Raw genomic sequence first — 15,512 nt, 5'->3', positions numbered from 1 at the left:
AATATCTCAACTGTTCACTTGTGGTGTGGAGCATCTACCACAGATCTCTAGCCAGCAAAGGGGACCTTATTCAATTCTGTTTTTTAACATTTTAACCACTTGCTGCCTGCTGGGGCAATTTTTTTACTTTTTCACTTAGAACCCCCAAATATTATAGTGCCTTGAAAAAGTATTCATACCCCTTGGCATTTTCCACATTTTTGTCATGTTACAACCAGAAACGTAAATGTATTTTATTGGGATTTTATGTGATAGACCAACACAAAGTGGCACATAATTGTGAAGTTGAAGGAAAATTATAAATGGGTTTTCAACATTTTTCACAAATAAATATGTGAAAGTGTGGGGGGCATTTGTATGGCGCCCCCCTGAGTCAATACTTTGTAGAACCGCCTTTCACTGCAATTACAGCTGCAAGTCTTTTTGGGGATGTCTCTACCAGCTTTGCACATCTAGAGAGGGACATTTTATCCCCATTCTTCTTTGTAAAATATCTCAAGCTCTGTCAGATTGGATGGAGAGCGTCTGTGAACAGCAATTTTCAAGTCTTTCCACAGATTCTCAATTGGATTTAGGTCTGGACTGTGACTTGGCCATTCTAACACATGAATATGCTTTGATCTAAACCATTCCATTGTAGCTCTGGCTGTATGTTTGGGGTTGTTGTCCTGCTGGAAGGTGAACCTCCGCCCCAGTCTCAAGTCTTTTGCAGACTCTAACAGGTTTTCTTCTAAGATTGTCCTGTATTTGTCTCCATCCATCTTCCCATCAACTCTGACCAGCTTCCCTGTCCCTGCTGAAGAAAAGCATCCCCACAACATGATGCTGCCACCACCATGTTTCACGGTGGGGATGGTGTGTTCAGGGCGATGTGCAGTGTTAGTTTTCCTCCACACATAGCGTTTTGCTTTAGGCCAAAAAGTTCAATTTTGGTCTCATCTGACCAGATCACCTTCTTCCACATGTTTGCTGTGTCCTCCACATGGCTTCTCACAAACTGCAAACAGGACTTCTTATGGCTTTCTTTCACCAATTCCATAAAGGTCAGATTTGTGGAGAACACGACTAATAGTTGTCCTGTGGACAGATTCTCCCACCTGAGCTGTGGATCTCTGCAGGGCCTCCAGAGTTACCATGGACCTCTTGGCTCTTCTCTGATGAATGTTCTCCTTGCCCGGCCGGTCAGTTTAGGTGGACGGCCATGTCTTGGTAGGTTTGCAGTTGTGCCATACTCTTTCCATTTTCTGAAAGCTTGGCATATTTTTTTTTATAACCTAACACTGCTTTAACCACTTCAGCCCCGGAAGGATTTGCCCCTTTAATGACCAGGCCATTTTTTTGTGATCCGGCACTGTGTCGCTTTGACTGACAATTGCGCGGTCGTGCGACGTTTCACCCAAACAAAATTGACGCCCTTTTTTTCCCACACAAAGAGATTTCTTTTGGTGGTATTTGAACACCTCTGCGGTTTTTATTCTTTTGCACTATAAACAAAAAAAGACGGACAGTTTTGAAAAAAAAATTTTTTTTTAATTTCTGCTATTATACATATCCCCCCCCCCCCAAAAAAAATATAAAAAAACAAATTTATTTGTCAGTTTAGGCCGAAATATATTCTTCCACATATTTTTAGTAAAAAAAAAAAATCGAAATAAGCGTAAATTGATTGGTTTGCGCAAAAGTTATCTACAAACTATGGGGTAGATTTAGGGACTTTTATTTATTGTTTTTACTAGTAACGGTGGCGATCTGCGATTTTTAGCAGGACTGCGACATTGCGGCGGACAAATCTGACCCCAAATTACACTTTTTGGGGACCAGTGACATTATTACATTGATCAGTGCTATAAAAATGCACCGATCAATGTATAAATGGCACTGGCAGGAAAGGGGTTAACACTGGGGGGCAATCAAGGGGTTAAGTGTGTTCCCTGGGTGTGTTCTAACTGTAGGGGGGATGGGCTGCAAGGGACATGACAGAGATCACTGGGAACAGAAGATCTCTGACATGTCATCTTGCAGAACAGGGAATCGCCTTGTGCATAACAATCGCGGGTCGCCGGCGACCATTAAGTCCTGCGGACCCAAGTGCATGCTCCCGCAGGGCGCAACAACTATCTCCTGTGCAAAGACTGACATACACCTACGGCGGTTAGCGCAGGAGAGCCAACCTGCTGCAGTATAATGACGGCGGCTGGTCGAAAAGCGGTTAAACTTCTCCACAACTTTATCCCTGACCTGTCTGGTGTGTTCCTTGGCCTTCATGATGCTGTTTGTGCACTAAGGTTCTCTAACAAAAATTTTGAGGGCTTCACAGAACAGCTGTATTTATACTGAGATTAAATGACACACAAGTGGACTCTATATACTAATTAGGTGACTTCTGAAGGCAATTGGTTCCACTAGATGTTAGTTAGGGGGTATCAGATTCAGTGGCGGCCCGTCCATAGGGGGCACCTGGGCGCCGCCCCCCCCCCCCCCCCAACCAGGCAGCAAAAAAAAAATTTTTTTTTATTACTGGCCCTTTAAAAAAAAAAAAAAAAGGAAAAAAAAAAGGTCCTTAAGTGCACTGTGTTCGGACGCCAGACATAGTGCACTTATAGGAAGCGCCACATCTGCGATCACGAGATTGCAGACGTGGCGCTGCATTTGCGGGCGTTTAGCCCGCCTTGTGGCGTTTTCTGAAGCACCGAGTAGCTTCCGCCCGGCCATAGTAATACATACTACAGGCGCCGGGCGGAAGCTACTCGGCACTTCAGATTTGATTGACATCTGCCCTGAGTCAGATGTCACTTCCTGATTCTCTCTCTCATTGCGCCCGAGAGAGGAAACAGGAAGAATGCTGGTGCCAGTGTGAGGAGGAGGACACCGCAGGAGACCCAAGGTAAGTACCGCTGGCGCTGTGTGGACACCTGCTGTGGGGGGACTCTGAGACACCTGCTTTGGGGGACACCTGCTGTGGGGGGCTCTGATGGGGAACACCTGCTGTGGGGGGCTCTGATTGGGGACACCTGCTGTGGGGGGACTCTGATGGGGGACACCTGCTGTGGGGGGGCTCTGATGGGGAACACCTGCTGTGGGGGGCTCTGATGGGGGACACCTGCTGTGGGGGGCTCTGATGGGGAACACCTGCTGTGGGGGGACTCTGATGGGGGACACCTGCTGTGGGGGGACTCTGATGGGGGACACCTGCTGTGGGGGGACTCTGATGGGGACACCTGCTGTGGGGGGCTCTGATGGGGGACACCTGCTGTGGGGGGCTCTGATGGGGGACACCTGCTGTGGGGGGCTTTGATAGGGGACACCTGCTGTGGGGGGCTCTGGTGGGGGACTCTGATGGGGGACACCTGCTGTGGGGGGGACTTTGATGGGGACACCTGCTGTGGGGGGCTCTGATAGGGGACTCTGATGGGGGACACCTGCTGTGGGGGGCTCTGATGGGGGACACCTGCTGTGGGGGGGCTCTGATGGGAAACACCTGCTGTGGGGGGCTCTGATGGGGGACACCTGCTGTGGGGGGACTCTGATGGGGGACACCTGCTGTGGGGGAGCTCTGATGGGGACACCTGCTGTGGGGGAGCTCTGATGGGGACACCTGCTGTGAGGGGGCTCTGATGGGGACACCTGCTGTGGGGGAGCTCTGATGGGGACACCTGCTGTGGGGGGGCTCTGATGGGGACACCTGCTGTGGGGGGGCTCTGATGGGGGACACATGCTGTGGGGGGTTCTGATGGGGGACACCTGCTGTGGGGGGACTCTGATGGGGACACCTGCTGTGGGGGGACTCTGATGGGGGACACCTGCTGTGGGGGGCTCTGATGGGGGACACCTGCTGTGTGGGTGCTCTGATGGGGAACACCTGCTGTGGGGGGCTCTGATGGGGGACACCTGCTGTGGGGGTGCTCTGATGGGGAACACCTGCTGTGGGGGGCTCTGATGGGGGACACATGCTGTGGGGGGACTCTGATGGGGGACACCTGCTGTTGGGGGGCTCTGATGGGGACACCTGCTGTGGGGGGGCTCTGATGGGGGAAACCTGCTGTGGGGGGCTCTGAAGGGGCGACTCCTGTTTTGGGGGGACTCTGATGGGGACACCTGCTGTGGGGGGACTCTGATTGAGACACCTGCTGTGGGGGACACCTGCTGTGGGGGGGCTCTGATGGGGGACACCTGCTGTGGGGGGGCTCTGATGGGGGACACCTGCTGTGGGGGACTCTGATGGGGGACACCTGCTGTGGGGGGCTCTGATGGGGGACACCTGCTGTGGGGGGACTTTGATGGGGACACCTGCTGTGGGGGGACTCTGATGGAGACACCCTGCTGTGGGGGGCTCTAAAGGGGGCACCTGCTGTTGGGGGCTCTGATGGGGGACACCTGCTGTGGGGGACACCTGCTGTGGGGGGCTCTGATGGGGACACATGCTGTGGGGGGACACTGATGGCAACTCGGATGTAAGGGGACAGAGGCTGTATTTGGGGGGGGCAGAGGCTGTATTTGGGGGGGCAGAGGCTGCATTTTGGGGGGGACAGAGGCTGAATTTTGGGGGGGGGACAGAGGCTGTATTTGGGGGGGGGGGAGGCTGCATTTGGGGGGGGGCAGAGGCTGCGTTTTGGGGGGGACAGAGGCTGCATTTGGGGGGGCAGAGGCTGCATTTGGGGGGGACAGAGGCTGAATTTTGGGGGGGGGGACAGAGGCTGAATTTTGAGGGGGGGGGACAGAGGCTGTATTTGGGGGGGGGCAGAGGCTGCATTTGGGGGGGGGGACAGAGGCTGCATTTTGGGGGGACAGAGGCTGCATTTAATGGGACACAGGCATGCTGCATTTGGGGGGGACAGAGGCTGCATTTGGGGGGACAGAGGCTGCATTTTGGGGGGGGACAGAGGCTGCATTTTGGGGGGGGACAGAGGCTGAATCTTGGGGGGGGGGGACAGAGGCTGTATTTTGGGGGGGGGAGCAGAGGCTGCATTTGGGGGGGGGACAGAGGCTGCATTTTGGGGGGACAGAGGCTGCATTTAATGGGACACAGGCATGCTGCATTTGGGGGGGACAGAGGCTGCATTTGGGTTAGACAGAGGCTGCATTTGGGGGGACAGAGGCTGCATTTTGGGGGGGGACAGAGGCTGCATTTTGGGGGGGGACAGAGGCTGAATTTTGGGGGGGGGGGACAGAGGCTGTATTTGGGGGGGGGGGGGCAGAGGCTGCATTTGGGGGGGGGACAGAGGCTGCATTTTGGGGGGACAGAGGCTGCATTTAATGGGACACAGGCATGCTGCATTTGGGGGGGACAGAGGCTGCATTTGGGGGGGACAGAGGCTGCATTTGAGAGAACAGAGGCTGCATTTAATGGGACACAGGCATGCTGCATGTAATGGGACACAGGCATTCTGCATTTGGGGGGGGGACAGAGGCTGCATTTGGGGGGGACAGAGGCTGCATTTGGGGGGGAGACAGAGGCTGCATTTGGGGGGGCAGAGGCTGCATTTTATGTGACAGAGGCTGCATTTGATGTGACGCAGGCTGCATGTAAGGACGGACTGCTGGGGACACCTGATGGCATCTGGTTGTAGGCGACGTGGCTAGTGACACACTTGGGGCTCCCACTGATTCTGCATTATGGTGAGTTGAATGATTTCATTTTATATTACAATGTAATAATAGTAATAATGCGCTTCAATCATCCTGACACCATAACAACCATGGTGCCGGGATGATTGAAGCGCTAACACCAGGTGTTTGGAGTATCTTTATCTGCTGATTGTTAAACTGTCTAGAATACACATTTCTATTGTTGTGTAGGATCTGGGCCTGCTGTCCCTCTCTCCCTCCATCCCTCGTTCATCTCAGACGCTAACCACACCACCTTAGAGCCACGCCCACTATTTCGCTGAAACCACGCCCATTTTCACCAAGTGGGAGGGGTCAAAAAAGAAGGGCGGGGTCTGGCGCCCCCCCATCCTAAAACTTCACCAGCCACCACTGATCAGATTAAAGGGGGCTGAATACAAATGTACCTCACACTTTTCACATATTTATTTGTAAAAAAAAATTAAAACCATTTATCATTTTCCTTCCACTTCCCATTACCGTATTTATCGGAGTATAACACTCACCCCAAGTTTAGGAGGGAATTTGTAGGAAAAAAACTTTTTAAGGAAAAAAAAACTTACATTTAAACGCCCATCAATGCAGCCTTATCAGTGTCCATCTGCATCCTTGTTGTGTCTCTGCCATTTTTAAATATGGCGCCACTGAGAGACACAGAGCCGGTCCCGTGTCTCTCGGCGGCTCTCGGGTGATTTTCGGCTTCTCTCGTAGCCCTGTGGGCGGAGCCGAGAGCCGCCGAATTCATACATAGCTGAGTGTACTCGGCTAGGTTCAGCTAGCTCCACTCCGCTCACAATCACGCCCAGTCCCTGTGTTATATCCATCATAGGGCGGGACTGTGAGCGGAGCGGAGCTAGCTGAACCTAGCCGAGTACACTCAGCTATGTATGAATGTCGGCGGCGATCATTCCTCCGCTCACAGTCAGCGGGGTATCGGCGTATAACACGCACCCGCGATTTTCCCCTGATTATAACGGGAAAAAAGTGCGTGTTATACGCCAATAAATACGGTATGTGCCACTTTGTGTTGGTCTATCACATAAAATCCCAATAAAATACATTTACGTTTTTGGTTGTAACATGAGAAAATGTGGAAAATTTCAAGGGGTATGAATACTTTTTCAAGGCACTGTATATATATTTTATTACCAAAAGTATTGGGACGCCTGCCTTTACACGCACATGAACTTTAATGGCACCCCCAGTCTTCGTCTGTAGAGTTCAATGTTGAGTTGGCCCCACCCTTTGCAGCTAGAACAGCTTCAACTCTTCTGGGAAGTCCGTCCACAAGGTTTAGGAGTGTGTCTATGGGAATGTTTGACCATTCTTCCAGAAGCGCATTTGTGAGGTCAGGCACTGATGTTGGACGAGAAGGCCTGGCTCGCATTCTCCGCTCTAATTCCTCCCAAAGGTGTTCTATCGGGTTGAGGTCAACTTTCCGGAGGTCAAGTCGTTAAAGAGGAACTGCCGTCTGCTCACATAATTTGTAATAAAAACATCTTTGCCATTCTGAAGCTTCCCTCCAACCATTTTGCATATTATTTTATATATACTGTGATTCTGTACTTGCCAAATATGCTGCAGAAATCTCCCTCCACTGAGTCTGGCTGCGTCCATTTTAACTGTGGGCAGCTCAAGCTGCTGTCTGCTCACTTCCTGGATTTACACAAAGGCACACCTCCGGCTCTGCAGCGCTCATTGGCCCTCTTATGACTCACCCCCCTCTCCCTTCCTGGTAAACTCTCTCTCTCTCGAGAGAGAGAGAGAGAGAGAGAGAGAGCTGCACATGATGTCATAAGCCTAGGCCAATGACCAGACAAGAAACGGGAAGTGGGCTGTATAAGGGATTTACTGGCAGAAAAAAAAATGTTTTACAATCCAAAAGGTAAAACAACAACAAGGGCAGAAGATTTAATAGATGGAAAGATGAAAAAATGACTGAAGGTTCCGCTTTAACGTAAACTTTTATGAATGGCTTTTATTCATGAACCGCTTGGTCACTGTTGTGATGCTGTGATTGGTCTGCTGTGGGTACCTGGGCCAATCACAGCGCCCTGTAATATGTGATTTAGATGTTGCCGATCATAACAGTAAGCAAGCTGTAGTGAATGGAAAGCCAGTCATGACAGTTAACTATTACTTATAACAGTCATCATCACTATTATAAGCAATAACGGTTTTAAAAAAATACCTGTTCACCCCTCCCCCCCCCCAGCGTAAAACGGTGTCACTAAGGTGACACAACTACTCTGATGACAGGATGTAAAATAGTGACATACTGTCACCAGTCCATATTTATTATCACTAACACACAAGTCATATGATGACATTGTACTGCACTGGTGACAGTATGTAAAAAAAATAAAATAAACTAGAAAAGCTACAATTTCTGGGGAAATTGTGAAATGTGTTCTTGTCTCTACAACTGGAGTGGGCGGAGTAACTGGGTGGAGTGGGCGGAGTAACTGTGAAAAGTGTTAAAAAGCTTAATATTTTAAAAAGTATAAATAGTAGTAAAACAGTTGAAGTCCCATCATTAGCTTGAAAGAGCTGAACATTTTTTCAAAAGATTTTTTTTTTTTTTCAAAAATGATTTTTTTTTTTTTTTTCAAAAATGATTTTTTTTTTTTTCAAAAATTATTATTTTTTTTTTTTCAAAAATGATTTTTTTTTTTTTTTTTTCAAAAATGATTTTTTTTTTTTTTTCAAAAATGATTTTTTTTTTTCAAAAATGATTTTTTTTTTTTTAAAAAATGTTTTTTTTTTTCGAAAATCAATTTTTGAAAAAAAAAAAAATTTATTTTCGAAAAAAAAAAACATTTTTTAAAAAAAAAAAATCATTTTTGAAAAAAAAAAATCATTTTTGAAAAAAAAAAAAAATCATTTTTGAAAAAAAAAAAAAAAAAATCATTTTTGAAAAAAAAAAAATAATAATTTTTGAAAAAAAAAAAAATCATTTTTGAAAAAAAAAAAAAAAATCATTTTTGAAAAAAAAAAAAAATCTTTTGAAAAAATGTTCAGCTCTTTCAAGCTAATGATGGGACTTCAACTGTTTTACTACTATTTATACTTTTTAAAATATTAAGCTTTTTAACACTTTTCACAGTTACTCCGCCCACTCCACCCAAAATTTTTTTTTTTTTTTCATGGGGCGGTCATAATGTTTTGGCAGATCATGGGGTGGTCATAATGTTTTGGCTGATCATGGGGTGGTCATAATGTTTTGGCTGATCATGGGGTTGTCAGCTTTTGTCACCTCCCACTCTAGTTTTGAACATTTCGCCATTCATTCCTATGGGACCAATTTCACCGCAAAAACGACGATATTTGGTGAACCATTTGGTGAAACGTTCCACAAAGTAATAGCACACCAATTAAATGACATTGATTCCGGATTCACACTGGTATTTTTCAGCTTTTCACAAAGTTCCACAAGGTAATAACACTCCAATTAAATGACATTGAACATTTCCGCCATTCATTCCTACGGGACTAATTTTGCCGCAAAAACAACGATATTTCGTGAACCATTCAGCAAAACGTTCCACAAAGTAATAGCACACCAATCGGGAACAATCCGCACGTTTTAGTATATTACTTGTCTATGTAGTGTAAAAACTGTGGGAGGAGTTAGGGTGGTAAATTTGGCTATAATAATAATAATATATATGTGAGATAACAGTAAGTGGTCTTGCTATACAGGAACACTTAAAAATTGTGAAAAAAAAAAACAGATTTTATTTAATTTCTTTATTTTTCAAAAAATTGAGACAAAAAAATGACAATTTAAAAAAAACTCGCCATGCCTCTTACTAAATACCTCGGACTGTCTAAATATCTGTCTGCTTTCCGAAAAGGGGGAATTTGGGGGATATTTTTACAGTCCTCGGCATTTTCGGGGTGTTGAGAAATTAGATCCATCAGTTCATCAAGATTGATCAATCACAAATATTCAAGATATCAATCGATATTCAGATATATATCATAGTTTGTGGACTCTATAACTTTTCTACAGACTAAATAGAATACACTGATTTGGGTAATTCTCACCGAAGGAATGTAGCAGATTACATTTTGACCTGAATTTATGAAAAAAGATTATTTATTTGCTAAATGTTATGACAGAAACAAAGAAACATTTTTTTTTTAATTTTGGATATTTTTTCATTTACATAGCAAAAAAATATAAACCCAGTGGTGAATAAATACCACCAAAAGAAAGCTCTATTTGTGTGGGAAAAATAAATGATACAAATTCCATTTGGGTACGGTGATGCATGACCGCATAATTACCAGTTAAAGTAGTGCAGTGCTGAATAGCAAAAAATGGCCTGGTCATGAAGGGGGGGGGGGGGTAAAACCTTCCGCAGGTCAAGTCGTTAAAAAGTTGTTGCAGTCAAAAGAGCGGGGGGTTCGTTTTGTTTTAATTTTTTTTATAAATCAGTTCCTGATCACTTCTGTATTTTAGAACAAAGAGACACGGGGCAGACAGGATCTCTTCACACTTGTAAAGTTTAATCGGGTCATTTAGATCCACAATTTAGATACTTTTTGGTAAAATCTTTTCTATATCATTTCATATTCTACAATGTGTACAAAATCTACAGATCAGTAATCTATCAGTCTAAGCCATATTGCACATCATACTTTACAGACTTGACCTACAAAACTATTTTTTATTTGTTTTTTTGCTTTTTTTTTTTTTTTATGACGACATCAGGATCAGCCGCAGTCCTCCACCCACATGGGGGGACTACAAGTCCCAGCATTCCCAGGTACCCCACAGCATGCTGGAACCTGTAGGCGGTTGGGGTGCTGTAGGATGTAGAATCTCAGTGGTAGGCTGATCCCACGCGGTTTATTTGTACATAAAACTTTTGACGTGACACAGATTTGTTACAATTTACATTTAACGGAAGCGGCGACACTCTATACAGCAGGGGGGAGGCGACCTGGGGGACCTCCAGATGTTGTGGAACTACATTTCCCATGAGGCATTGCAAGGTTGGCAGTTACAATTACTCCCAGAGGCATGAGTTCTGCAGCAGCTGGAGAGCCCCAGGTTCCCTACCCCTGCTATACAGTGACTGTGATCATGTGACCTGCGTCCCTCAGACTGATTTATTAAAGGGCCAGTCCAGCCGGAAAGTCTATCTCATTTTTTTTTGGATAGATGCCGACGAGCTGAATAATTCACCAAATTCTGATCATTCTTGGTGACCCCCCAATGGCAAGAATTTCCTCCCCCTTGTTCTCACTCCGGCCCATCAGAGAGTGTGAGCCTGCCTTATAAATGGGCTCTATAGGTGGGCGGAGCCAGAGACAGGGGGGCGTAGACATCGTTCTGCTGATGTGCCAGCAGGGCTGGACTGGGACAAAAATTTGGCCCTGGACTTCATCCAGACCGGCCCACTTTAATTTTGCAAACATGCACAAAAACAGTATATAAACTATACACAATTGTGCAAAAAAACCCAGAGAGCCCCCTTACATCAGAGTACCCAGAGAGCCTCAGTCTTGCATCAGGATCCCCAGAGAGCCTCAGTCTTGCATCAGGATCCCCAGAGAGCCTCAGTCTTGCATCAGGGTACCCAGAGAGCCTCAGTCTTGCATCAGGGTACCCAGAGAGCCTCCTCCTTACATCACAGTCCCCGGAGAGCCCCCCCTTACGTCAGAGTCCCCAGAGAGCCTCCCCCTTACATCAGGGTCCCCAGAGAGCCTCCCCCTTATATCAGGGTCCCCAGAGAGCCCCCTCTTACATCAGGGTCCCCAGAGAGCCCCCCTAACATCAGGATCCCCAGAGAGCCTCCTCCTTACATCAGGGTCCCCAGAGAGCCTCCCCCTTACATCAGGGTCCCCAGAGAGCCTCCCCCTTACATCAGGGTCCCCAGAGAGCCTCCCCCTTACATTAGGGTCCCCAGAGAGCCTCCCCTTTACATCAGGGTCCCCAGAGAGTCTCCCCCTATACCTCAGGGTCCCCAGAGAGCCTCCCCCTTACATCAGGGTCCCCAGAGAGCCTCCCCCTTACATCAGGGTCCCCAGGGAGCCTCCCCCTTACATCAGGGTCCCCAAGGAGCCTCAGCCTTGCATCAGAGTCCCCAGAGAGCCCCCCACTTACATCCGGGTCACCAAAGAGAGGGCGGACAGTGAGAGATGATGTAATCTCTCTGCTGCCCGTGGTTGCACAGTGAGGGCGGAACAGCAGTGATGCAGGGCGGGCGGTGAAAGATGATGTCATCTCTTTGCTCTCTCGCCCGCCCGCCTCTGCCTGTCCACTCTCCGGCTTTCCCATGCTGCCCGCCTGCTCTCCGGCTCTCCCATGCTGCCCGCCTCACGGCTGCAGAGAGGCCGCGACACACTACCTGTGTTTGGGGACTCCTGGGACTCTGGGCTATGGGCCCCAGATTCGGAGCTATAGCCCCAAACCGGCCCACTGAGCCATCGGCCCACCGGGAAACTCCCTGTAGTCCCAATGGCCAGTACATGCCTGTGTGCCAGCAAATACAGAAGGCCATTGGTGAGCAGTTCAGCCAATAATATCCATCACAAGTGAAATACAATATGGGTGGAGTGGCCCTTTGGGGCCCATTCACACTTGTGCATTGCCATTCATTGTAAATGGAACCCCCCATTGTACAGTAGACCCTAATGTAGTGATGGCGAACCTTGGCACTCCAGATGTTTTGGAACTACATTTCCCATGATGCTCATTCACTCTGCAGTGTAGTGGAGCATCATGGGAAATGTAGTTCCAAAACATCTGGGGTGCCAAGGTTCGCCATCCCTGGCCTAAAGTATTGTAGTTCACCAAAACACATATACCATGCACTGTGGTGTGCTGCCATTCATTGTAAATGAAAAGCTATTGTACAGTAGAGTTCAGCACACCATAGTGCCCCACAGTGCTGCACATTGTAAATGGAACCCCCCATTGTACAGTAGAGCCAAACGTACCGCAGTGCACTACAATGCAAACACCATGCGTTGTGTGTGCACTGCCATTCATTGTGTAAATGGAACAGTAGAGCCCGATGTACCATATTGCACCACAACGCATATACTGAGCCTTGTGGTGCGCTGCCATTCATTGTAAGGCCTCTTGTGCACCGCAGCTTGAAAAAGCTCAGTGCAGCTTATTTTTTTTTACTGAGCTAAAATACAGACCATTCATTGTAATGTGCCTGTGCACACAGGAGCGTAAACAAGCGCCGTGTGCTCTTCAGTAAAAAAAAAAAAAGAAAAGTCTGCATTTTCTTGTACAGTAGAGTCCAGATAAAAGACACCACCCATTGCAAAAAAAATGACCAATAGGAAAAGAGTCTTATATAGAGCTGCAGTCTCCTGACAGTGCTTAGGCCAGATACACCTTTGGTGTAATGACCGCAATGGATGGTGCCCCGGGAATAACCAAAGTTAACCCCTTCCTGTCCAGCCCTAGCATCCCGTTAAGTGCGCCTTTACACCTAGGGGGCGGGATAGACTTCCCGATCACGTGACCACCTTGGTTGGCTACCACAGTGGTCACATGATCGGAAGCCTGTCCGGATCACGACTATAGACCGAGAGCTTTCTATGGCCGCTCGGTCATGGTGCTGGTAGCGCACAGAAGCCTTGGATGTCCATGGGCTCATAAGTGTTTCATGGGCAGCAAGAGAGCAAAAACTAAGAGCCACTCAAAAATCAAAATCTGTGTTTTTACGGTTTATCGTGAAGTGTTTCGGGGCCTTGCAGGGTCCCCCCTTCTGATGAAACGAAAGAGCCGGCACTACTGGAAGTTCCATCTGCGATATTTATTTAATCATAACCAAGTTAAAAATTACAGCTAACGCATTTTGGCACAAGCCTCTTGTTCACAATATGATGCTATGAACAAGGCTTGTGCCGAAATGCGTTAGTGGAATTTTTAACTTGGTTATGATTAAATAAAGATCGCAGATGGAACTTCCAGTAGTGCCGGATCTTTCCTTTCATTATTCAGGATACAGTTTTTTGATGTAGGAAGGACATCCTGAGCCTTGGAGCACCTGGATTTGGGTGTGCTGTTTTGTTTCATAGTGGGCTTCACTGATCAGAGCGGTGTTCTTTTTGTTTTTGCTACTTATGGTCCCCCCTTCTGCAGGGTGAATTGGTGACGACCTAATTGAGTCAAAAAGAGGAAGGGGTCCCAGATTCTTACTGAAGACCAATAGTAAGGCTTTAGAGGTTGTTTCTGGGTGTGGGGAGTCAGGATGAGCTGAACACCCCCCCCGGTTCGGTTCGCATCAGAACCTGCGAACGGATCGAAAATTTGCATGAACGTTATATGGGACTCAAACGTTCGAAATCAAAAGTGCTCATTTTAAAGGCTAATTTGCATGGTATTGTCCTAAAAAGGGTTTGGGGACCCGGGTCCTGCCCCAGGGGACATGTATCAATGCAAAATAATGTTTTAAAAACGGCCGTTTTGTCGGGAGCAGTGACTTTAATGATGCTTAAAGTATAAAAAAAAGTGAAATATTCCTTTAAATATCGTACCTGGGGGGGTGTCTATAGTATGCCTGTAAAGTGTTGCGTGTTTCCCGTGCTTAGAACAGTCCTTCACAAAATGTCATTTTTAAAGGAATAAAAGTAATTTAAAACTGCTTGCGGGTTTAATGTAATGTCGGGTCCTGGCAATATGGATGAAAATCAGTGAGACAAACGGCATGGGTGCCCCCCAGTCCATTACCAGGCCCTTTGGGTTTTGTATGGATATTAAGGGGAACCCCACACCCAAATTAAAAATAGGAAAGGTGTGGGGCCACCAGGCCTTATATACTCTGAACAGCAGTATACAGGCGGTGCAAACAAGACAGGGACTGTAGGTTTGTTGTTAAATAGAATCTGTTTGTAATTTTGAACTGGTACATTTTTAAAGTGTTTAGCTCCAGCCAAAAAATCTATTTTAAGCTTTTTGGAAAACATAGGGAAGGGTTATCACCCCTGCGACATTTGTTTTGCTGTCTGTGCTCCTCTTCAGAAGATTTCACCTCACTTTCTGTCCCAATGACAAATGTTTTTTTTAAATTTTCCCATATTAACTCTTACAGGAGAGAATTTCCCTTCCTAGGGGTAGATTTCATCTCACTTCCTGTTGTCTCCTTCCGTTTGCAAGTAGGTGTAGTTTGTAAATTGGATGTTTGAAAGTAGGGGCCTGCCCTATATACTCAGCAGAAATCTGGGCCTTAGGTGTTGGTGTTGCCGCAACACTGTAAGCCCTCACAGGGCCCTGCTGTGAAATATTATATCAAGAATTGTAATTACATGCCCCTGTTGAACAGGGCCAGAAAAATTGGGCCTTAGGCACTGGTGCTGGTACCACAACACTGCAACCCCTCACAGATACTCTAGTTGGAGCGCAGAAACTAGCCCTGCTGCAAAGAATTGCATCAAAAATTGTAATTACACGCCCCTGTTAAACAGGGGCTGAAAAATTGGGTCTTAGGCACTGGTGGCGGCGCCCAGAACCAAAAATGTTCTTACAAGCTCTCAGCATGATCATTGAGGAGGAAGAGGATAATTACTCAGCATAATAGGATAGTCACTCAGCATCAGCATAGGCAGTCTTTGAAGGGATCTGACATTTCAAAAAAAAAAAATTCGGTTACATCAGCATCAGGTGCTTGGTAGCTGGTGGTGATCCAAGACTGATTCATTTTTATGAAGGTCAGTCGATTGACCGAGACGGTGGACAGACGCACCCTGTGATCGGTTGCAAAGCCTCCAGCAGCACTGAATGTGCGTTCTGAAAGAACGCTGGATGCAGGACAGGCCAGTAGCTCAATTGCATACTGTGCAAGCTCTGGCCAGTGATCCATCCTCAAGACCCAGTAACCCAGAGGATTTTCGGTGGGAAAGGTGTCCAAGTCAGATCTTGCCCCTAGGTATTC

The sequence above is a fragment of the Aquarana catesbeiana genome, linkage group LG07, assembly GCF_042186555.1.
Source record: "Aquarana catesbeiana isolate 2022-GZ linkage group LG07, ASM4218655v1, whole genome shotgun sequence".
NCBI classification, from domain to species: Eukaryota; Metazoa; Chordata; class Amphibia; order Anura; family Ranidae; genus Aquarana; species Aquarana catesbeiana.
This window is presented reverse-complemented; position numbering follows the sequence as displayed.